Below are 25,404 nucleotides of genomic sequence, written 5' to 3'. Positions count from 1 at the left end.
AGGTTTTTCAAAGAAATTATCTCTGTGAAAATATCTGATTTCACTGCAGAGATATTTACATACACAAAGTACATTATACTAATGGGGGTTCCACAGCCAAATAGTTTGAGCATCAAAGCAAAATTAAACCCTAAGGAGTTTAAAAGTAGTAAAGAGAAAAAACCCAGTTCTTCTCAGCAGATGAAGGTTGAAGAGAGGACAATATACCTACATTAGTTCTAGGAGGAAATGTCCAGTTTCAGAGTTCAACACTGTTCATGTAGATTCACTTACCTACCAATCATATTTATTGAATGCTTACTAAATGCAGAGTAATGTACTAAGCACCTGGGAGAGTATAACGGAATTCGCAGACACGTTCCCTGCCCATAATGACCTTTCAGTCTAGAGGGGGAGACAGACATTCATATCAATAAATAATTGATAACAGGTAATTTAGATATGTACATAAGCGCTGTGGGGTTGGGGTTGGGGTGAACATCCAGTGTGAAGGTTACAGATTAAAGTGCATAAATGACACTGAAGGGAGAGTGAGCGGGGGGAAAGGGTGCTTAATTGGAGAAGGCCTCTTGGAGGAGATATGACCTTAGAAATGCTTTGGAGGTGGAGAGAGTGGTGGTCTGGACAATAAAGGGGGGTACGGTGTTCCAGAACAAGGGGATGATATGGGATCGAGGCTGGCGGAGAGACAGATGAAATCGGGGCACCGTGATTAAACTGAAGCTAAGGAGCAGAATGTGTCTGCTGGGCTGTAGTAGGAGATTAGTGAGGTGAGAGGGTGGGGTGGGCTGACTGAGTGCTTTAAAACTTTGTCTACTAGCCCCTTTGAATTAATTCATAATGGGATCACTTCTTCATTAATTGATTGTGCAGACCTTATAATGAAAGAGGAGAGGGCACCTAATCTTAGCACAGTATCTTTTGTTTTTTGGTCAATGTGAGAAAAGGAGAGAGTAATGTACTTTTGCTTGGTTTGTGTAAGGTTGTTTAATATGCTACTTTGTATTAGCCCAGAATAAAATCAAAAAGAAGAATCGGTCACAGAAGGCGGAGAAAAAAGCCAGGAGGAGAAAATGTGTCCTTGATGAACATCTCTGTACCTCCCTCAGATAAAATAGAGAAAATAGTCCAAGGAACAGGATCATAATTCAGTAGGTGATGTGACTTCATTTGGAAACAAGGACAGCAGAGGAGGAGAGATGAATGGGAGATGCTCCCTCCCAGAAGGAATGAGCTGCTATTCTAAGAGTTGTTGTTGAATTGCTTTTTTTTTATGGTATTTGTTACGTGCTTACAATGTGCCAGGCACTGTAGTAAGGGCTGGGATAGATACAGGATAATATGGTTGGGCACAGTCCGTAGTCAATAATTACGATTGAATGAATGAATGAATGAATGAGTGAATGAATACAGGGGTCACAGTCTTAATCCCCATTTTACAGATGAGGAGCTAGCTGGGGCCAAGAGAAGTGAAGTGACTTTCCCAAGGTCACATATCCCACAAGTAGAGAGTCAGGAGTAGGACCCAGGTCCTTCTGACTTCCAAGCCCATGCTCTACCCACTAGGCCATGCTAGTTTTGATTGTTTTTTCTATTACAGGATTCTTTCTCTGGGTGCCTGTTCTCCTTTCCTGGAGATTATGAGCCCTCTGAGGGCCAGGAAGTAGGTCTGAATGAATTCATAATGGGAATACTTCTTCATTAATCAACTGTGCAGACTTTATAATGAAAGAGGAGGGAGTTCTTGTCTATATGACCAGGACTCAACCAAGTATCTTTATTGAATGCTTACTTGTAGAGAATACTGTACAAAATATTTGGGAAGGTCCCACAGAACAATAATAATAACAATAATGGTATTTGTTAAGAGCTTACTATGTGCCAAGCACTGTATTAAGCACTGGAGTAGATACCAGTTCATCGGGTTGGACACAGTCCCTGTCTCACACGGGCTCACAGTCTCAATCCCCGTTTTACAAAAGAGGTAACTGAGGCACAGAGAAGTGAAATGATTTGCCCAAGGTCCCACAGCAGATGAGTGGCAGAGTCGGGATTAGAACCCATGACCTTCTGACTCCCAGCCCCATTCTCTATCCACTACACCATGCTGCTTCCCAAGTAGGGGTGGTCCCTGCCCACCAAGGGCTAGCAACCAAGTGTCAGAGACAGATAGAAAATACTCTATGAATAGGAGAAAGTGCACTAGTAAAGATAAATAATCTTTTCAATAGGCGATAGTCACCTAGTAATAAGGCTTCCGACTCACTCAGTCTCCTGTCTGTTTAAATATCTGTCATCTCATAGATTGAATCCAGAATCCCAAACCTGCTATAAAGCAAGGAAAGGAAACCTCACATTCAATTTTCAAATCTGCCCCATTATAAAAATACAAAAATAATAGAGATACTTATTCATGCCACTACCTTCTTACCTTGATTCATTAGCAACAATGCCACACCTTAAAAATCCATAGAGCTTCTGACTTCACCAAGTAGTCAACTGGCCCAAAAATCGAGTGTGTCCCTTAAGACTATTGGAAGTAAGGTTCATTTTTTTTCACTCAAAACACTCGTGACAGGTAAGCTAAGTCAAGCAGCGCTTCATTGCATTTGTCTTAGCTTTAAATAGAGGACCTGGTTGTCAACCAGCAAGCTGCCAGCGACACTCAAGAATGAGTCTTTCTTGATGTTGATTTGCAATTCACCCCAACTCTCTGGACAATTCTAGAAATGTCAACATTTTATTCTACAGCTAAATACTGCTGTCCTGAACTTGGCAATGTGACCAAGGGAAAAATTATGTCAATATTTTTCTTCAAAGACCCAAATAAGCTAAAGAATGTAAACTTGAATAACTAACCTAACGGGCATTTGTTCTTCTTGAGAAAATAAACATGTGACATCTTCTTGAGAAAATAATGGGGAAGAAACAGATACAATAACAACAAGAAGAACTGTGGTATTATGGGCCAATCACTGTTGTAAGCCCTGAGATAGATACAAGATAATCATGTCAGACACTGTTCCTGTCCCATATGGGGCTCACAGTGTAAGTAGTAGGGAAAACAGGTGTTGCATCCCCATTTTCCAAACAAGAAAACCAAGGCATAGAGAAATTAAATAATGCATTCAAAGCCTCACAACATTCATTCATTCATTCAGTCATATCTGTTGATCGCTTACTGTGTGCAGAGCTTGCGAGAGTGCAATATAACAATAAAGAGACACATTCCCTGCCCACAGTAGACAAATGGCAGAGCCAAGATTAGAACCCAGCTCCTCTGACTCCCAGGTTCGTGCTTTTTCCACGAGACCATGTTGCTTCCCAGGAAGAAATGGCATTAACTAGTTTCAGTAGCAGAGAAATTGCAACAATTATTTATAAACTGCATTACAAATATAAATGTTATCTTATTAAGCACTGAAGAAAAATCTTAGAACAGCATAAAAATCAATGTAACTGGTCTGGCCTTCTGGCAAAGCAACAAAAATATAGAGCTGGCATAAAAGGGACGCTACGTTTCATCTTCCTGCTTCCAGCAATGTTCTGAATAAAATATGGGCATGTGTAGGAATATTTACTTTGCAGTTAAACAGCAACCCTGATCCTAATATCTTGTCACCCTATTTGTAAGCAAGTAGGAATGGTATTTATTGAGTGGTTACTACATGCCAAGCGCTCCCCTAAGCACTGTATAAATATAAAGCATGTGAGTTAAGGAATTCAAGTTGGCTTTCCTACACCATAGTGGTTGAGTAAGGAGAGTCATAGCCCTGTTGGTGGAATGCTAGGGTGGGGGAAAGAGGAGAAAGGAAGGAGGGAAAGAAAAACAAAAATTGGGTGAATACACTTTAGACACGAGGTTACTGGCACAAACCTCCAAAACCACTGAAGGTTAGTTTTTCCCCTAGGCATGTCTGATGAAAAAAAAAATAAATCTCTTCCAGTAAAAAGCCTTTCAAAAACTATGCCTGCCCATTCAGGCTTTGTCTGTATCTCCATGGTGATGGACTATTAAATCACAACCCATGAGTAAGAAAGCAAAAGGATGTCAGGGAGGTTTTGAACACAGTCATTCAATAGTTTTTGCAATCTCTCCGGAATTTCAGATATATAAAAAAAGTATTGCTTTCTATTTGGCCTCAAATTTAGTTTTTTTTCTCTGTGCTGGAAAAAGAGGCCTTGACCAATTAGCTTTCCCGATTTCTTGGGGAGTCTCTGGCAAGATGATGTTGTTACAAACTAGCATTCAAGCACACTTGTTATCTCAGTCAGCAGCAGAATACTGATCTGAAGATATGACTGGAGTGACAGTATCACTCTCATGGAGAAGCAGCGTGGCTCAGTGGAAAGAGCACGGGCTTTGGAGTCAGAGGGCATGGGTTTAAATCCCGGCTCTGCCATTTGTCAGCTGTGTGACTGTGGGCAAGTCACTTAACTTCTCTGTGCCTCAGTTACCTCATCTGTCAAATGGGGATTAAAACTGTGAGCCTCAAGTGGGACAACCTGATTACCCTGTACCTATCCCAGCCCTTAGAACAGTGCTCTGCACCTAGTAAGCACTTAACAAATACCAACATTATTATTATTATTGTTATTATTCTCTGTGCGGCAGCTTCCTCTGTAAAATAGGGAGTCAACGCCTGTTCTTTCTCCTTCTTTGACTGTGAGCCCTGTGAGGGTATGGGACTGTGTCTGGCTTGTTTATCATATATCTATCCCAGCACTTAGTACTGTGCTTGGAACATGGTAATCACTTAAATACCATCATTAATCATGATTTTCATATAGTCAAATTGGAAAAAGAAATCACCCACAACACACCCTACACCAGAACCTTCCTTTCTATAGAGAAGTCACCACAGGAAGAAGGACTGACTCTCAAGAATTCATACAGGGTCTCAATCTAGAAACGCAAAGATGTAGGAGAAACAGATCTTCAGTTATTTAACAAGACTGGGAGAGAGGATTTGATTTTTAATGAGTATATAGGATAATCCCTTTTTTTCCCATTCTGATTGACAAGGAAACCTGAATTCAATTTTAAGGATGGTCTCCTTTACACTTGCATGGCAAATTTTTCTTATCAAAAATGTAATGAAACCTGGTCCACAGCTGATAGAAATTAGAGTGATGTCCCAGACTGCTGAATTTTAGAATGCTTTAGTAACACTGTTCAGTCAATGGCTATTTTTGTGCACACCCCAAAATGAAGACTTAATCTGGTTAAATGTTAAATTCAGAAGATGCTGATTTACTTTGCCTTCTACTCTGAAATCAGTCTTTATAAGTTACTTTATTATAGCTTCTGAAGGTATGGTAGAATCTGTATCTACTTAAAAGTAAAATCAACATAGAGACCATTCTATACATTCAACCAGACACCCTCCTTTTGAGTTGTAAGTCATGGTAACAATGATTTAAGTAACAATTAAGTGAATGGAAGATGCTGAACATGGTCTTGAGGATTCTTTTCTGCTAAGTTGTGTTTTTAAAATAATTAAAAATTAGTCAACAACAGTGGTATTCTTACTAAACAGTGGTGAAGGATCAGCAATTTATCCTCACCTTTCAACAGACTTGTCTAAAAACTTACAAAATATGCCTTGATGGGATGAATAAAAAACTATTTTCCTGAGGCTACAATACATACATAACAGTGTACTGGAGTCTACGAAAATAATATATCCATTTTGTGAATGGGACAAAGGAGATCCAGAGCCAAATAGAGACATGAAACCTAACGCATACTTGATTAGGTTATGTATGTAATTCTGGCGATTTAGTCAGAATGCTATTTGCATTAAGAGGACAGGGTTATTCCATGTGTGAGGGAAAGGCTTTCTTTCATTTAGTAACCAACCTCCATAGAAGCTATTCCAATGGTAATGCTCTTAAAAACCAGCACAGTGTAAATTGGTTGCCTTGAAAGATGACAATAACATCTGTTTAGTGTGAATTCATTCTACAGGAATCAGAAAAGCAAATTCCCTGGAGTTTTATTTTTCCACTTCTGGAAATTATTCCTACACCTTGAGAGAAGCAAGCTGCCAAAGGTCTACAATGGGGCCACCCATTCCAACCCGGCTAACCTTTCCAGTATTTGTAAAAGTAACCAAAGGGGTGTCTTTCGAATTAGATTAGCGTCCCATGGATTACTGTAAAAATCACAAAACCTTAAATAGAGACCACACAAAAACAAGTAGAGAAGCTACAAATTTTTACAGAAATACTGCTATGAAATGTTTATAAATCCACATCAAAAATCATCTTGCATAGTATATAGATAAGAAAGACTTGAAGGAGCTAGAGAATAACAAAAGGAAGCAGAATGAAGAACTCCAGATTTGTAGCTTAAAGTCAGAGTGATGGGAATCTGTTCCTGAATCACAATGTTAAATGAGAAACAAGATTAGTGAGCACCTGATGTACAGCAATGTGCTTTAAGGGGTGAAGGCAAAAGAAAAGCATATTAAATGATAACTGGGTCTTTAACAAAGAAAGCTTAGACTTTATCTTTTCTTTTAGGCTGGATATAGTTATAAAAAAATGTTGTCGCTATCCTTAGACATCCAGATTAATGCGGTCCTTTAAATAGGTGTAAAAGGACAAAGTTTAAGAGTTGTGATTAAAAGATGTATATCATAAGGATGTCCCAGAAAGACACACCTCTTGAAAGCAGAAAACGGCATAAACAACTTTCCCCACAGAGAGCTGTTATCTTGAAAAGTGCCCTTTAGGGAAGCCACCCATGAGAACAATCCAAGCCTCACAAACTAAAAGCCCTCTTTTAAACTCTAAATTACATGAACAACTGGACTTTCACACACCGAGAGCACACTTCTGCAGGAGCCAGTAATAGTTCAATAGTATTTATTGAGTGCTTACTATGTGCAGAGCACTGTACTAATCATCAACACAAAACTACCCCCATTTCAATTTATCCCGGGGCTACCCATGATTCTAGGAATTTCAAAATGAGCTGACATTAAGTTCATTTATGTTGAAATCGGTAGCGTAACATTTATGGGCTAACTGTTTTGGTTCTTAAGGAGGTTCACCTCGAAACTCTAGTTCCAGATCACCAAGGTCCACATATGTATTCCGTTCAAACAATCCCAGCAGACATATATCTCATCCAACCCCAACTCATGCAACTACCAAAGGAAAACAGGTTTTGATCTAAAGAAGGAAATGTCTGAACTACCTAGATTACTTACTTATATTGTTATCACCCTGAAGTACAGGGACCATGTCCAATTCCTACTTGTGTATTTTCTCCCAGCTATCAGTACAGTGCTCTGCACATAATAAGCACTTAATAAATATTACAACTACTACTAACTAGAATCGATCAAGGCCTCAGCAAAACTGCAAGTGGCAGAAGACACACAAAAGCGACCAAGAGAAGAGTGAAAGAGAGACATTTCTTAAATCTGTACTGTAGAAAGATCTTTCTTTATATGATGGTCTCTAGAAATAGTTTAGACACTGGGAAATTAAAACTAGATTTAGGACATAGTCCTATTGATATAGTGCACTGCATCCAGTAGTAGATGCTAAATGAATACTATCATTCATTCATTCATTCATTCAATTTATTGAGCATTTAATGTGTGCAGAGCACTGTACTAAGAGCTTGCTAGGGTACAATATAACAACAAACAGACCCATTCCCTGCCCACAACAAGCTCTACAACCAACAGGAAAGGAAGACTACTTCAAACATCAAACATCAAAATTTAGACTTCTACAGTATCTCATTAAATAAGTACGAATGCCCTCCCTTTTAGTGTAAATTAACGATGCATTACTGTACTTGATTATGGTTCATAAATTTTTTTTAGTCCCTAAAGAAATGTAATTTCACATGTTATTTTCATAGTCAGAAAAAATAATCCCAAAAAATAACATGCCCTGAACTGGATATTTACCTCAAGCCTAGTAAGTTTTTCTCCTTTCTCCACAGTAATCTCTGGAACATAACTACACTGTCTAAAACAGTAAGAAAGTCTAAAGAATGAAGACAGCATTGATCTTCCAATCCAGGTAAACAATGAAATTTATTTATCTCATTATTCGTTTGCTTCTGCAATGATTAGTTTCCCAAGTACAAGGAAGTTATTTAACAGATGAGGGCTAGAAGCTTACCTTGATCTAAATAACCCAAGGTCCATTGGCTTCAGAAGCTTCTATAGTGAGCTGCTTAAAATAATTCAGCCTCGCTACAAGTGCATTCAATTGCACCGATTAAAAAGCTCCCAAGTGTTCAAAAATTGCATTTTGGTTCCTAGTTGAACCTTTACAAATCTATTGAAGGATCTATTATGGGCTCTGCTAAATCAATTTTAATTGGATTGTTTAGAAAGTCCTCTCTGGGGTTCTCAAGTTATTTTTCCTTTTTCCCAGAAAAAAAATTGCAAAATGCAATAATCAGAAAGTTTAGCTTTTACCTTCCAAACTTGATCTATTTCTGCTTTGTTTTTAATCAAGAGATTCAGTTAGGGTAGCAGGTTTAAATATCTTCTAATCTTCACCTTCTCGTCTCCCATGTACCCCACCCCTTTAGGAGAGAAAAATCAACACTTTGTGTTCTGTGGTGAGGCATATGATTAAAAAGCAAATTAGATGATGTATTATTATGTGGTTGATCATATCATGGCTCTCCTTTCCTTGTTTCAGACTGAGCCAAACTGAGGCACATTAACTGTAACTAACAGAAACCCGCAACCACTGGAACTAAAAACATTTCCATTAAAATGAAAGGAACTTTATTGGTGTGGACCTTTGACTTTTCCATCCGAACATACTGGAAATCAAAGTCCCCAATCAGATGTGACAGGCACAAACATCATATTGATTGAACTGGTGCCACAGAGTCGATGCTAGCTACACTAAGGCACTGTCGCCCTGACTGGATTTTAGTTCAAAGCAAAGGAAGAAGACAAGAGTAATTTGGCCTAAAATAAATTCTTTACAGTTCTTGTTCTGGCTTAAAAATCTTCCCTGTGACAGAAACCAAGCAACCTTTCTCCATGTTTGTCCTGGTTCCCACCAGTTAACGAGGCCTAGTCAAATTAAAAGGGGCACAATCTTCCACCAGAAGAGGCACTGCTCTACGATGTATGCTGCCAGTTTGTTTCTCTTCCTTGATCTGTGCAGATTTCCCAGACGGATACACTGGTTGCTTATGAGCTCATCCAAAAACCATTTTAGCAAATTGAACAGCACCTCTGGGCAGGATTTGGAAAAGTGGATACAAATATGAAGAAGCAGACGGGGACACTTTCACTTTTTAAGCACTGAGATTTTTCTATTTATTGACTTTGCCTGGAATTTCACTCACCATCAAGGAAGGTCTAAATATTGGTTCATCTTGATAGAAAAAGGCTTTCACAGTGTTCACTGAGAGACTGTCTAAATCCTCCCTACTAGTTTGGGGAGCAACATTAAGCATTAAAATTGGTGTTAGATTTGGATGAAACATTCAGAGGTTGCTGTTTCTAAGGCACATAAAATGGTTCACCAGCTTTATGGTGAACACTGTACTAGGAGAGAACCCAAGAGGAAGACAAGAGAACAAATGAGAATGAAGAGTAAAATGATCTCAGAGTATTTTTGACAGTTACAACAGGTCTTCATTTCGATGAAATAAAAGGAAAACTACCCAGTATGTGTTAGCCAGAAAGTCCTGGCATGCCAAGGAAAAGGATAGGTGAAATACTTCCTAAGGAGAGCCAGTTCCCAAACATAAAACCAGAAATCAGGCAGCCATGACAGTAACTGGACCATTTCCCCTCTTTTGTTTCTATTTTCGATGCTATTTAAAGGCTTTATCTCAAAGGTAGAAACCCTCACAAGCAGAATATTTTAAAAAATGGAAATTCTCAATATAAAACTCTAACCACCAGTGTAGGCAAACCATTTGTTCCCTTTGGCTGCCAGTTTTCAGGATGTGATTAACAAGAGAGATCCTTGAACATATTCTTATACATCTACTTATAAATAAAACATATTGAAATCTCAAATACTTAAAATCAAATTCTTAGTACTTAATACTAGGGCTACAGCACGGGTTTAGGAGTCAGAAGTACCTGAGTTCTAATCCTGGCTCTGCCCCTTGGCTGTTGTGTGAACTTGGGAAGGTCATAACTTCTCTGTGCCTCAGTTTCCTCATCTGTAAAATGGGGTGTAAGACTGAGCTCCATGTGGAAAAAGGACTGTGTCCAACCCTAGTTTCTTGTACCTAACCCAGTGCTAAGTACAGTGCCTTGCACACAGTATTTAACAAACACTACAATTATTATTACTAAGATTGAGATTTTCTAAAGTTACCTTCCAAATGTCCTTTATTCTAGTAGTAAAAACATTCAAATTTACCATTGCTCTCAATCTCCAGAAACAAAAAGTACAAGAAAGGATCTTGAAAATTCCAAAATCTAACTGAAAATGATCGTCTTAGTCCACAATATCCATAAAATGCTGACGTTTCGATGAACAACATGAGAAAAACTCATAGCAAACATGTTTCAGTGAAAGTCACTACTCCTTGTTTGAAGATTATATGAGTGAATTGTTCAGCTTATTACAATTGTGACCTATAGTGTGAGGACTCAGGGTGGCTACCATGACTTAAATACACTAATAATAATAATCTAAACACCATACATCTATCTATCTACTAGGCCATACTACTTGGGTGAGTCTTGTCTATTGCTAAGAAGCAAGAAGAATGATATATTCCATAGAAATCGAGTTTCAGCTACAAAATCCTACGGAGTCAAAAGCGGTGGTTTGTTGCAACACTTCCATGCAGGTGTGCTCAGCTCCCATGGGTCTCCCACCGTGAAATCCCAAATGACTAATTAACACAACTGTATGTTTGCCAATAGAGTTTTGCAGAAGACTACATTAGATATACTTGGAAACTGAATTGGTAATAGTTGATGGGCATTGCTCAACACCAAAACTCGGGTGGCACCAAACCATCCTCATGAATATCAGACACCCTTTGACTACACTGTTCCTCCCCTGTACTGGAAAGGGACACAGAAGCTATAAAATGAAATATGTGGCATAAAATTGGATGAATGGCCATCCTATGATATATAGCAGATGCCTGTTTACATGAATATGTCAGTGCACACCTCTCACAACACATTTCACACTTCAGATGGGGCAAGCCGAAACCAGACTGCACTTGCCCATGAAATACCAACCTGCAGGATATTGGAAACCCGACACCAGCCAGAGACTTAGCCATTTCTCCCCAGCACTTGGTTAAATAAACTCCATTCTCATCCCTAAAATTACCATGTTCAATCTTCATAAAGAAACATTCTGCATTATATATTTGCCATGGTTCAGCACTTTGGCTCAGAATGCAAATGAAATACGAGCAGAGAGATATAAACAACAAATGCACTTTTACTCTGTGAGGCAGCGGCACTGAGTTAAACCTAATCAATATAAAAAACGACTTGGTCGTGCACACCAGCATTTTGCTCCCAGCCTAAATGTTCAGATGTTTGGGAGACAAAAACAGTGCCAAATCACTCCCGTCAAAATATATGGGGAACAAGCATTTAACACTTTCCTCTTTTTAGCAGGATCACCTCCCATAAGAATTAGAATTTAACATTTTCCATTTGAAATGCAATTAAAATGACAACAAAAGAAAGAAATTATGCTTGCCTCCAGGATTACAGCTGTGAATGCCAGGAGCTTCCACTAGCCCGTGGCAATTCGGGAGGACCTTGCTCACCTAAAAGTTTTTAGCTGATTCTCTGTATCATTTCTCAGCTGCAGGGCCTAGAAATATCTCTGACATCTTATAAGTGACTCAAGACCATTGTGATCTCCAAATCGAATCCCTCAGGATGGCACAGAAGTCCATTCACATTGACAAACCAATGTTATTACCCGAGCCTCATTCCTTCCTTAGGATAAAATATGAACATCTGCACACTGATCTTTCACTAGGCAGTTAATTTTTTTTTTTTGCTACCTCAAATTTATAGGGTTGGTCCTAAGAAAGTTATTTTGTCGCTAACTTTCAGCTGCAGTTCATAGTGTAAGGTCAAAAAAATAAGTATTTGTTATTTCTTTAGTGCAATCTCTGCCCTACTTTCCTCTGGGGATGGAAATGCTATCCCAAGAAATTGATTTCAAGGGGATAAAATATGCAGTTTCAAGGCTCTTGGTGAAAAGAATTACTGAAGAAAAAAGTCTCCATTCTCTAACCTTATGGAAAAATGATAGGTTTTCAGTTTAAAAATGAGATTAAGAAATGAGAGATAAGTCAGAATAATAAGTTCAATTCAACTGATAAAAATTTGGAAGTTCCCAATGGTTACCTAATTTGAAAATGGCAGTCGTAAAAAATGAGCAATCGATGTAAGCCCCTTCCCACCCCCAAATCAAATGTGATGGACCTTCTTTCCTTGCTTAGTTCTTCCTGTCCCAGAATTGGTAGAGCTCCCATATGTGAATTCTATAATGGACAAACCAAATGACTTATTTATCTTATTATTAATAGTTGCGCCATCTTTGAAAATGAAGAACAGTTATATATATTTCCACCGGAGGGGGTGGCAGGGGAGAGAGAGAAAGCAGGTGCTGTAAATAACTAGATCACTCATTTTCTAGTGCAAGTAACTAGTATTCATCCACTTTAGAAGAGAGTGGAAAGAGCATTGACTCGGGAGTCAGAGGATCTAGGTTCCAATCCCAATTTGGTCATTTAGCCTAATGTGTGATCCTGGGCAAGTGATTTAACTTCTCTGTGCCACAGTATCCTTATCTGAAAACTGGGGATTCAATAAATGGCTCCCCTACACGCTTTTTGTAAAATTTGACAATGTGCCAGACAGGGTGTAGTGGATAGACCACAGGCCTGGGAGTCAGAAAGTCATGGGTTCTAATTCCGGTTCCATCACTTGTCTCCTATGCGCTCAGGAAGTCACTTCACTTCTCTGTGCCTCAGTGACCTCATCTGTAGTACGGGAATTAAGACTGTGAGCCCCACTTTGGACAGGGACAGGGACAGGGACCAACCTGATTTGCATGTATCCACCCCAGCATATAGTAAGCGCTTAACAAATACCACAATTATCATTATTATTACTAAACTCTGGAGTAGATGTAAACTAGTCAGGTTGAACATGATCCCCATCCCATGTGGGGCTCACAATCTTAATCCTCACTTTCAGATGAGGTACCTGAGGCACAGAGCTGTTAAGAGATTGGCCCGAGGGCCCAAAGCAGACAAGTAGCAGAGTCAGGATTAGAATCCAGGCCTTCTGACTCCCTGGACCATGTTCTTTCCACTAGGCCAAACTGCTTTTCTCTGTTCTCCCTCCCCCTGAGAATGTAAACCCCATGTTGGACAGGGACTCAGTCTGACCTTATTATTTTGTTTCTAATCCAGTGTATTGTTTGGAACATAAGTGTTTAAGTACTTATTATTATAATTATTCACAAACAACAACAGAAAAACTTGAACAAATCAATGTGAGACCAAAACTGGATAACGGACATTCTTCAAAATGGAAGGCAGATGCGTAATTCCCAATCTACTAATTTATTTACAGTCTTCAACTCCCATGTTTCTGCCCTTACCATTCATTATGGGAACATAATATAGTGGAACAAAAATGGGCAGTAGAGAATTAGACTGTATCAAAACACAAATTCCTGGAAAGCTTGAGAAAATATAGATTCAAACCAATAATCTCATTTTCTAAATCGCTTCAAGTCATTGCTGAAACCCAATATTTTCTGAAAGGACAGTACATCATGATATGGATCCATCACTTATAGATACCTCCAGAAAACATACAACTTATCTCAGGGACATTACCTTGGAAATGTTTTTTTTCTCCTTTTTTTGACAAAACAAGGACTTTGAAGAAGCAATTCTGATTTATGTCATTTCTTGTTTTCTTCCCCATTTCAACTACAAAAGGAGGAAAAGAATCTGTGGCAAATATTTTTCCCTGGTTCATTCTGTTTGTTGGTTTATGAGAAACAAACTTTTTTAATTCTCTTTCCTGAAACAGCAGCATCTCAATCAATCCATCAATCAGTGGTATTTGGTGACGCTTACTGTAAGCGCTTGGGATAGTAATTACAGATAGTTGGTTCAATCTTTGTCCTCAAGGAGCTGACAATCTAGTTGAGGAGACTGTGTTAAAACAGAGTAAAGCCAGGAAAGGAGAAGTGTGAGGATATGGACCTAAATGCTGTGGGGATGGAGTCGGATGAATATCAAAGAGCTTTGCTGATACAAACCCAAATGCACAGGTAATTTAGGAAGGAGGGAGAAGAGGGAAGGAAGAAGAGAGGTTAGTCAGAGAAGATATTCGAACTCAAATAAAATAACACAGATATTCGAGGCATCTGAGGGGGCATTTGAAGTGATAGAAATTAAATTCTGGTAATGAGGTATAACTGGAAAATAAAGGCTTCAGCCTTTCTTGAGATAGGGATATGTATTTCTGAAAAAATACCTTGTGCACATTGTGGCTGGGTCTGTGGGTCCCATGTTGTAGTTTTTAGGCACACGTGGCCTCCCAAGTGAACTTCATCCATCAATCAATCCATATATTTATTGAGCACTTACTGGGTACAGAGCAGTTCACTAAACTCTTGTGAGAGTCACTGGAGTCTTCTCAGGAAACGAAAGACAACTTCTTCTTGTAAGGAGTCCACAAGATGAAGATGTAAAGCAGGGGGACCACTCATTTAGTGAATAATAATGTTGGTATTTGTTAAGCGCTTACTATGTGCAGAGCACTCTTCTAAGCGCTGGGGTAGATACAGGGTAATCACGTTGCCCCATGAGAGGCTCACAGTTAATCCCCATTTTACAGATGAGGCAACTGAGGTACAGAGAAGTTAAGTGACTTGTCCACAGTCACACAGCTGACAAGTGGCAGAGCCGGGATTCGAACCCAGGACCTCTGTCTCCCAAACCCGTGCTCTTTCCACTGAGCCACTTTGGCAGAAAGTGTTGACAGTCTAATAAGAAAAAGGGTGATTTTCATATAAGCTGTTTGGAAATATTAACTAAGATAAGAAGGGTCAGTTAAAATAAAAATGAGCTTAATCCCTTGACTAGTTAGGAAGTATTGGATTTCACTTCCAAGAAGACTAATCATTTGCAGAATTCAATCAGATAGTCATAAAAAGCCATCCATGGCTCTAGTCCTCTGAGTCAAACTGAAAACCAAAAAAGCCAAAGGCACTCATTAGGTTATTGGTCTTTCATTTACTGACGCAATTTTTCTTCTTCATGCCCAGAGCTGCAGCTAAATACGGAAGTTTGACATTTGTACCTTCTGCATCTAATAGAGAGACATGATTAAATCTTTGAAAGTAAAAATAATTACTAATAAGTTGCCAATCTTCCTGTCAGTTAGAATGTTGGGTCATCCCCAACTCTGGGGTAGTGGCCTATCTTTGGCTCTCAATACATTTTACAAAGCAATACTGAAGAGCCTCCTGACTTGCATTATAAGCTTGTTGTGGACAGGGAACAGCACTCTTTATTGTTGTATTGTACTTTCCCAAGTGCTTAGTACAGTGCTCTGCACATAGCAAGTGCTCAATAAATATGACTGAATGAATGATCATTTTAATTTTCCAATTGACAAATTTAAGACAGAATTTAGTTAAAGGTCTTTCAAAAAGACTTGTACAGGATTAGCAATAAGGGCACAGATGTCAAAGGAAAAGCTTTTGGAGTTGAAATTTGGGGTCACTATATTATTTATTTTTGTCTTATTTGATGTCACTTTTAAATCTGGCATTTCTTTAAAGAACTTCATCACGAAGAAGGGGCAGGCAGGGGTAACCCAATGAGCTGCAGTCATTCTCTGTTGGAACTGGGTGTATGCAAATGGAGAATGGGGAATGAGAATTAGGTCTGTAAGTTAAATGTTTAAATGGCAGTTGCATGCTACTTTATCGCAGAGTAGTGAGCCATAGTGCCAAACTGAGAGCAGAATCGGTATCAGCACATATCCATCACTCCATCCGCAGCGTGTCCCCTCCCCTCAAAACCCTGCTCTTTGCCCAGAAAAATAATAATAACAATAACTGGGTGCTTGTTAAAGTGCTTACTTGTTAAGTATTTACTATAAGCCCTGGGATAGATACAGTAGAATCGCGTTGGACACAGTCCCTGTCCCACATGGGATTCATAGTCTTAAAAGGAAAGGAGAGCAGGTATTTAATCCCCATTTTACAGATGAGGAAATTGAGACACAGAGAAGTAAAGAGACTTGCCCAATGTCACACTGCAGCTAAGTGGCAGAGCGGGGTACAGAGCCCAAGGCAAATAGGGCTGCTTCACTCCCACTTTAATCCAGTGGCTCCATCTAACTAGGCAGAACTAAACTTGGTTCCTCCCCAACGCCCATTCCTTTACAGAGTGGAAAAATCAAATTCAACAGTAGGTATTTCATTGCTATTCCCATTATTCCCATAACCCACCCTGCTACCTTCCTTTCAGGCAGATTCATTTTATTTTAAAAACATCTAGACATCCGAATCCTTCTTGCAGCACCTTTCAGGAGAGTGCTCCCTTCGATTATTTATCTGTCTTGAAATCTTCTGGAGGGCTGGATTTAATGCAGTGAAATAAAAATAAGCTGCCTTTAATCATCCCAAGCTGACTGAAATGGTGTTCTCTCTAGGCCTAATGTACCCTCATACCCACAGGGACTTGTGCACTGTTATTAGAAACAGTTCAAGGTATTTATGAAGGCATCAGATACAAATTTTGACAGCTAAAAAGCAACGTCATTAAGTTTACCACTCAGATGCAGAGATGAAAAAATGATATTTTCACTCTCATTTTATCTTGTTTTTAACACGGTAATTAAAAGTTGAGACAACGGCCCTATAAACCACACAGAGGAAACTGAAAAAATAGATAAAAGAATATTTCTCAATCTTCTAACGTGCTATCTTTTCAAGGCCCAATACTAACTACTTGCCAGTGGTAATTTCCTTTTAACACAACTGGTAATGGCTCTCTGAATGTTTCTCTCAATACATTCACCCAGGGCTCAAAAAAGTCTAACCTACATTTATTGTAATCTCGAAAGACTCTAATTTCATGCCAATCAACTTCATGTATTTCCCTGTTCAGCCCACTTTTGCTGGGTCACGCTGTGGCTCGTTTCCTCTCTGTAATTTATCATGTGTGAGGCAAACAAGCCAGTCTTCTAGGGGATTTCATGAAATATAAAAAATCACCACAGCTTTGTTTCAGACCCACAGAATAAGTTTATCCTCCATTTATTCTCAAATAGGAGTAAAGTAATCCAACTGGACAAATGACCAGCCACTACTCACAAAACACAAAAATACTAGTTAAATCCCAGAAAACCTTCTGGATCCTCTCTGTCAGGGTGTGTGTAAGCCTGAGATCCCTTAAAAATGCACACCCAGTGATCTATTGTCCATTCACACACGCTCTGCTATGTGATACACAAATTTTTCTCAGTCCAAGATACTGAATAAGCCATTTCATCTTAGTTGTGCCTTCTGGAATCCCAATCACTTTTCTCTTTCAAAAAGTTTGGGATCAAAATGGATCATTTATGACTTTGTCCCAAAGTCATCGTGGAGCAGATTATTTCACTTTTGAGAGTTTTCAACTGAGCTGAGCTCGTTCATATGTCATGAGATGAGCATCTGATCACTTGGCCTCCCTAGGAAGAGTTGGGTTTTCATTTTGTCACCTGGCAATGGCAATTGAGCTGGTCAGTGACTGCATAAATGAAGTTATGATTCCCTCTAGACCCAAAATCCTAGATGAATGAGAGAAGTAAAGAGCTTGCCAATCTCTTGAAAAGCTGCCTGAGCTGAACGGGGCACAACACTGCATTTCTTTTTGGAAAGCTAAACTTGGATTTTATCAATTGGAATTTAATTTCTATTTGAAGCAGTCATATTGCAAAAGAGCACTCTTAACCTGCCTTGTTCTTCCTCTCCCACATGCTCATTTCACTGCAAACTTTTCTTATACCTTCCATGCTCTGTTTTACTTGACTCTCTTTAAGGATGCATTTGCTTTCTCAAAAACTATCATCAAGTCTGAATTCTGGTTTACTGACAAAGCTAGAGCTCTAATAAAAACAAGAGAGTTTTTATCAGAGGGACAATTCCCAGTTTGGACATATTTTCATTTCACCAGAATGATTCATGTGTTTGGGGAGAAACTGCAATATTGGTGACAATCTATACATGAAAGACAAAATGATGTGAAACAAACAATGCATCTTAGCTGTGGGAAGCAGTAGCAGTGCTAGGCTCCCCTGGGTGTGCAGAAGATAAAAATGAGACAACTCTCAGAAAACAGAGGGCTCGGCAAGATGGTGTCACAAAGATGCAGATATGAAAATGGACTCAGGCATTTGGGGAAAGAAATGAAATACCACAGCCAGGGAAACTATTTATATGAACCCACTATGGAAAGAATTGTCATTCACACAACTGTCTTGGCCACAACTGTGCGGAGGCATCTATTTGACACTAACCTGGGAATCAGCATGGCCTCCTTTAAACTGTGAGCCTGTCGTTTAGACGGTGAGCCCGTTATTGGGCAGGGATTGTCTCTATCTGTTGCCGAACTGTACATTCCAAGTGCTTTGTACAGTGCTCTGCACATAGTAAGCGCTCAATAAATACTATTGAATGAATGAGTGAATGAAGAGCATGGGCCTGGGAGTCACAAGACCTGGGCCCTTACCCTGCTCTGCCAGTTGTCTGCTGTGTGATCTTGGGCAAATCACTTAACTTCTCTGTGCCTCAATTTCTTCAACTGTAAAATGGACATTCAATACTTGTTCTCACTCCTACTCAGACTGTGAGCCCCAAGTGGGACAGCAGTTGTGTCCAATATGATTAACTTGTTTTTAGCCCAGCACTTAGAACAGAACAGTGCTTGACACACAGTAAGCGCTTAACAAATATAAATAATAATGTTGGTACTTGTTAAGCGCTTACTATGTGCCAAGCACTGTTCTAAGCACTGGGGTAGATACAAGGTAATCAGGTTGTCCCACGTAGGGCTCACGGTCTTCATCCCCATTTTACAGATGAGGTAACTGAGGCACAGAGAAGTTAAGTGACTTGCCCATGATCACACAGCTGACAAGCAGCAGAGCTGGGATTAGAACCCATGACCTCTGACTCCCAAGCCCGTGCTCTTTCCACTGAGCCACGCTGCTAATTGTGATAGTTGTTACACACTTAACTAGGGGCACAGCACGGCAGTAAGCAGCAAGGTTGATATAATATAAGCAGACCAGACACAGTCCCTGCGTGGCTCAGTGGAAAGAGCATGGGCTTTGGAGTCAGGGCTCATGAGTTCGAATCCCAGCTCTGCCCCTTGTCGGCTGTGTGACTGTGGGCTAGTCACTTAACTTCTCTGTCCCTCAGTTCCCTCATCTGTAAAATGGGGATTAAGACTGTGAGCCCCACGTGGGACAACCTGATTCCCCTATGTCTACCCCAGCGCTTAGAACAGTGCTCGGCACATAGTAAGCGCTTAACAAATACCAACATTATTATTATTATTATTATTACATGGAACTCACAGTCTAAAAGGAAGACCATCAGCTATTTAATCTCCATTTTATAGTTGAGGTAACTAAGGCACCGAAGAATTGAATGACTTTCCCAAGGTCACCCAGCAAGCAAGTGGAAGAGCACAGTCAATAAAATAAAATAAATAAATGTTGGTATTTGTTAAGCGCTTACTATGTGCCAAGCACTGTTCTAAGCGCTGGGGTAGACATAGGGGAATCAGGTTGTCCCACGTGGGGCTCACAGTCTTAATCCCCATTTTACAGATGAGGGAACTGAGGCACAGAGAAGTTAAGTGACTTGCCCACAGTCACACAGCCGACAAGTGGCAGAGCTGGGATTCGAACTCATGAGCCCTGACTCCAAAGCCCGTGCTCTTTCCACTGAGCCACGCTGCTTCTCCAATACTTCTTCAATACTTCAACCCCAAGAAACATGCTGCTTCTCAGTCTCTTAGGATTTCTTTAAACCTAGCACAACCATCCTGAGCATGTCTACAAAAACAAACAAGATTCTCAGAATGGCTATGAAGTGGATTTCCCAGGTCCCTGTGCCATGGTGACAGAGTATCCCCAAAATTTGTCATCTTCTTAGTTACATTCTTGTTTGAATGCTCTTCTTCCCTCAATCCCAGGTGGGCATTCAATGGCAAGATTTAATTGCCAGAACTATGTCTCAAGTTAAAACACCAGTAGGTCACATGCCCCTTTTGCTTTCTGACATTTTCTAATTCTGCTGCACCATGCGGGCGGCCTTTAAGCAAGATTTTTTCCAAGGCATGAACTCCGTCTGGGGCAGAGGTAGCCTTTTGGCATCATCAGCTTATCACTTCATGGTCTGAACGTTCACTGCCCTGATGCATTCTCTAATATTGACCCACAAACTAGGTGGTCTTGTGCTGGGCGTTGTGGACCAGATATTTAGCATGGGGCAGAAGGAATGTAGCCTTGTGACAAACAGCTAAGCTTAGGGTTAGGAGCACTTGGATTTGTCCTGGGTCTATGGCAACCTTCTCTCAGTGCCTCAGTTATCCAAACTTCTAAAGCAAGGTATTAATGCTGCATCGATATTTCCCAGTATCACTGCAAGGACTAGATCTTGCCCCCCCAAAACTCTGAGCTCTTCATGAATGTATGTCCTTTAAATATTAACAATTACATTTAGAAGACTCTTGCAAAGTTAAAGAAACCACATGTATTCAATTACTGATTTCAAACCTTTATCCCAGAATTATTACAATCTCTAATGACTTTTAACAGCAGGCTGTGGCTAGAAAACTGCTCTCAGTGAATAGAACCATTATTTTAACTGATGGAAAAAAGAATGACTTCCCTGAGGAGAAGAATGACTGACACTGAGTAGAAGAGAAACTTTCCTAAATATAAAGCATCATTATTATCATCATTATCATTCATCAAGATTCAAATTGCTTTCAGACATCTTTGAAATACTTGCCGAATCCTCTTTCTTTTTCTTTGCCATGGGATTCAACATAAAGCTAAGAGCAGATAAAGCCACATTTAAAAGATACAAAAGAAAAATATTCTACTTTAACATTAAGCAAATCGCCAATTCACTACCTTAGTAGTTTACCTGCTTGCATCTTTATCAACTGTGGTCAAAGGCTCAGAATGACAAACACAAATTTACTTCAGCAACTAACTCTGGGAACTTGCCTTGTTGCAGAAGTGTTCAATTGTATTATTCAAGCCAGAATTCACAAATACAGCGGAATATTACCTGAGCGAATGGTAATAATCATGTGATAATCCCCTCTGTTTGTTTACCAACACATACAAACACAATCCAAAGGAAATCAGAATGTTTATGATCACTGTCAAAAGCCAGCAAGGAAAATGATGAAAGATGTCACTTGATAGCCTCAAAGCTATCTCAAGCCATGTATCAAATTTGTAAATTTTTCAGTCGAAGAAAAAATCAAAGATGTTAAGACTCTTTCCCTTGCATAACTGCATTCCTCCTGTACCTAAAGAGCTTCCAGCCAGCTGACCATTACTACATCAAAGAGACAGAAAATATTCTCTCTTTCTTCTTCTCCCCCAAAGAGATAGCAAATGTCATGACAATGCTGTGATCATACTGCCTTCCCCTTCCCTCTTTTCTCAAGCTTCCTTCTAAACTAAACCTCCTTCTTCCCTCGGAACACAACAACATAAACACAACACAAAGCTGTGAGACAGCAACCTTCATAGAAACATAATGAATCCCTAATCAGCTGGTTCTATCGCTTCTCAAATGAGACAGTGGGGGAATCATACATGTTAGGAAATCATTCAGTCTGAAAACTGTAACATGCCAGGACCTTTATTGAGAACACTTACTTATGCCAAATGTTTCACTAAACTAGATCTTCTGAACTAGGTAATAACCAACAGCACTGTTAGTGTCATTGGCTTGAACATGATCGCCCAACTGTGGAGATGTAAATATAGATCTGTCACTGAAATGGGTTAAGTAAACACACAGGTTCCCCCTTATTTATGATAACAGAAGACGTGAGCCCAACATGTAAATGGGTTTGTACTGTGATGAAAACACTAATAGAATCAGCTGATTTATTTTGCCCTTCTGACTAGATAATTGCCTTTATATTCCCTGGGAAACCATGTATAGAGAACACATTAAACTCTCAATCCACCCTCTTGCCATTATAAATCTTTAAAAAGGGTCCAGCCAATCAAACCAGTGATTTACTCAGCTTGCGAGCCAAGCTTATAGCTAATAAAGGTCTCACATCTAAGTGCACGAGGAGACATTTAAGAAGCTAGGAGGTTTTCATAATAGTCTTTTATAAATGTAGCATATTGGAACTGGATAAAGAAGATGATACAGCACTTATTAGATGGAATTTTTTATTAAGCGGGTGACATTTGATTCCTGAACTTTGCCCTTTTCGAATAATTGTTTCCTCTAAGGAGTTAAACAAAATGCACTCACTCACTGAAAAATATCTCACAGAAATCCTGTAGCTTTGGATTTCTGAATACCATTTCTTTCTGCATCAGGAAAAACAAACAGTCTCCCGATAGCAGTGAGCTCAGGGAGGGAACATTTAACACTAAAATGCCCACTGGCACTGAGAGATATAAACTGCTTGCTTTCTGGTGGACAAAGTTTTATTTTTAAAAAAAAATCCCCCCCTGCACCCATTTAAAATAAGCCCTTTTTCCTCTCCAGTGGCTGCAGTGGTCAAAATTCTTTTCTCTTGTGAAAATGCTCCTGATCATCACGTAGAAAAACCACGACTTATAAAGCCAAATGCAACTTTTTAATCACCTTCTCTGCAGGATAAAGCCAAGAAGATAGAGTCAGGCAAAAAACCCATGCACTTTCCCCCGTTCGCTTTACCTTGTGGTTACCGGTTTCAGTTAAGTGTCCTTCCTGAAATGTCCAGTAGAAATGCAAGCTGAGCCAAGTACCTCACCCAAGAGAGACATCTGACTCCACTTCATGGCATCACTCAATGCAGTATGGATGAACTGGTCAAGTTCGGGTTCACTAACCTACACAGTTGTTATTTACGCCACACAGCCCCGTTACCCAGTGTGACAGCAGAAATATTCCGTGGATATTTTTTAAAGGCAAGAAACTGCAGAAGTTTTGCAGACAATCTCTTTTTAATCCAACTGTAGCAAAGTTAAAGCTGCAGTGCTGAGAGAAAAAAGAAAGAGAAAAGCCAAGAAAAATAAAGCACGAACTGCTCCTCTGGGTTATCCTTGTCTTCTGGCAACATTCCCGCGGCAGGATAGGTAACAACAGGTGAAGGCATCTGCGAAGAGCTGAACTTTCGGCCAAAAAGATTTCTGGTAGAACCGCAACAGGACCTATGCTATGCAGCAATCTGTATTCCTATCAATGATTCTTTGAAGTTCACCTCCAGTGCACACTAGGGCCAGCAAATAAACATCCAATAAACAGCACAGTAACCGGCGGACAGCTTAACCTTTCTCCTATCTTCAAAAATGCCAGACTGTTCTCTGTTTGCTCAAGACTCTCCTTTTACCAACATTCAATTTGAATGAGCCAGTGCGAATACACTGCTCATCCTCTCATGAGAACAGGATGCATTTATGTGAAACATGAGGAGAATGCCTAATGGTGAAACATACTCTGCATCTCCAATGAGCTTTTATTACAGGCTCTCTTACATTTCACTGCATGGATCACTGCCTGCAAACACGGCAATGTATGGGCATTTGAACGTTTTATACACACACACACACGCCGCGCGCGCACACACAGTTGTTATGCATTTACTGTGTGCAGTGGGGTGGATACAAGATAATCAGATTGGACACAGTCCCTGGCCACATGGGGTTCACATTAGAAGGAATTACAACTTAATCCCCACTTTACAGATGATGAAACTGATGCCCAGATAAGTTAAGTGACTTGCCCAAGGTCACCCGGCAGACAAGGGACAGGGCTGGGATTAGAACCCAGCCCCTTTGACTCCTAGGTCCATGCTCTTTCTGGAAATGATTTATCACAGATCCAAGTTTCTTTGATGCATAGTATTCTGAAGCATCAAATTCAAGCAACACAAACACATTACAAAAGCATGGCTATTTATACTGTGCTTAAATGTGATTCCTAGCTATTGAATAGCAGTTTCAATCTGATGCAAACCGAAGGCTATGTGAAAGAAACAAAGCCTGGGAAAGCAAAATACTCCATCATATTAGATACTATCCAGAAAGTTTACAGTTCCAAAGTCTTCAGCACTATATATGCAGTAAAAAAAACTGTCTAAATCTTAAATATCTTCCATAAACATCCAGGAATTGGTGAAATGACTATCCTTATTCCTTGTGGCGTACTCTCACCGACTGACCTATTCTCTTCTATTGGGATTTTCTATCTCTTAACAATGCAGAGGAACCATCCCACCCCCTCACCACCCCCCAAATACCCTCCAGTGGACTGTGAACTGCCCTGCTGGACCAGGGCAGGAGCAAACCTCAGTCAAGGAGGCGAAAGCCCCCGAGCCCCAGAGTGGCAGCGGAGTTTTCCTGGAGGTGGGGAGCTCACCCGTGGGGCAGCCCAGACATCTCTCTCTGTAGCTAAGAGGGGGCTGGGTTTCAACTGCAGGTGTAATGTACTCTCCAAGGGACTTAGAACAGTGTTCTGCACATAGTAAGCGCTCAATAAATACCATTGATTGATTGAGTTTGTGATTTGGGAAAGTCTCTGAGAAAATAGAAAATCACAGAATGATACCCGACCTCATTCAACTGGTGGGAGATGAATTAGCTATATGTAATAATAATAATAATGTTGATATTTGTTAAGCGCTTACTATGTGCAGAGCACTGTTCTAAGCACTGGGGTACATACAGGGTCATCAGGTTGTCCCACCTGAGGCTCACAGTTAATCCCCATTTTACAGATGAGGTGACTGAGGCAAAGAGAAGTGAAGTGACTTGCCCACAGTCACACAGCTGACAAGTGGCAGAGCTGGGATTCGAACTCATGATCTTTGACTCCCGAGCCCGGGCTCTTTCCACTGTGCCACGCTGCTTCTCACCCTGAACACCCTGAAGATACAAATCACATTAGCCCATCACATTCCATACAAAACTGTCAATTAACACTAGGAGGGTCTAATACCCAGGCCGGCTACACCACCACAACCAGATCAAACTGCGTTTGTAACTGCCATCTCATTTCATTTGCCAATTATTTCCATGCGATCTAAACTATTAATTGAAATGATAAATGCAACATTGTTGCCTAGCCCATCTTTTCCTATTTGCAAGAGCCTGCATGTTACTGGACTCA

The 25,404-nt window shown here is 40.0% G+C and overlaps 1 protein-coding gene across 3 annotated transcripts in view; it reads right to left on the bottom strand.

Moving 5' to 3' along the window:
• Window positions 1–25,404, bottom strand: part of FRMPD4 (FERM and PDZ domain containing 4) — a 274,830-nt gene that overhangs the window by 142,437 nt on the left and 106,989 nt on the right. Inside the window, exon 1 of one of the 3 annotated variants that reach the window (XM_029079951.2) lies at window positions 22,972–23,641. The exons of the other annotated variants lie outside the window; for them this stretch is intronic. The gene's annotated coding sequence lies outside the window, so the exon portion shown is untranslated. Of the gene's footprint in view, window positions 1–22,971; window positions 23,642–25,404 lie in introns of those variants that run through there. 3 annotated transcript variants of the gene reach the window in all.

Source organism: Ornithorhynchus anatinus, chromosome 15, assembly GCF_004115215.2.
Source record: "Ornithorhynchus anatinus isolate Pmale09 chromosome 15, mOrnAna1.pri.v4, whole genome shotgun sequence".
Taxonomy (NCBI): domain Eukaryota; kingdom Metazoa; phylum Chordata; class Mammalia; order Monotremata; family Ornithorhynchidae; genus Ornithorhynchus; species Ornithorhynchus anatinus.
Note: the sequence above shows the minus strand (reverse complement) of the source record. Positions and strands in the feature narration are given on the sequence as shown.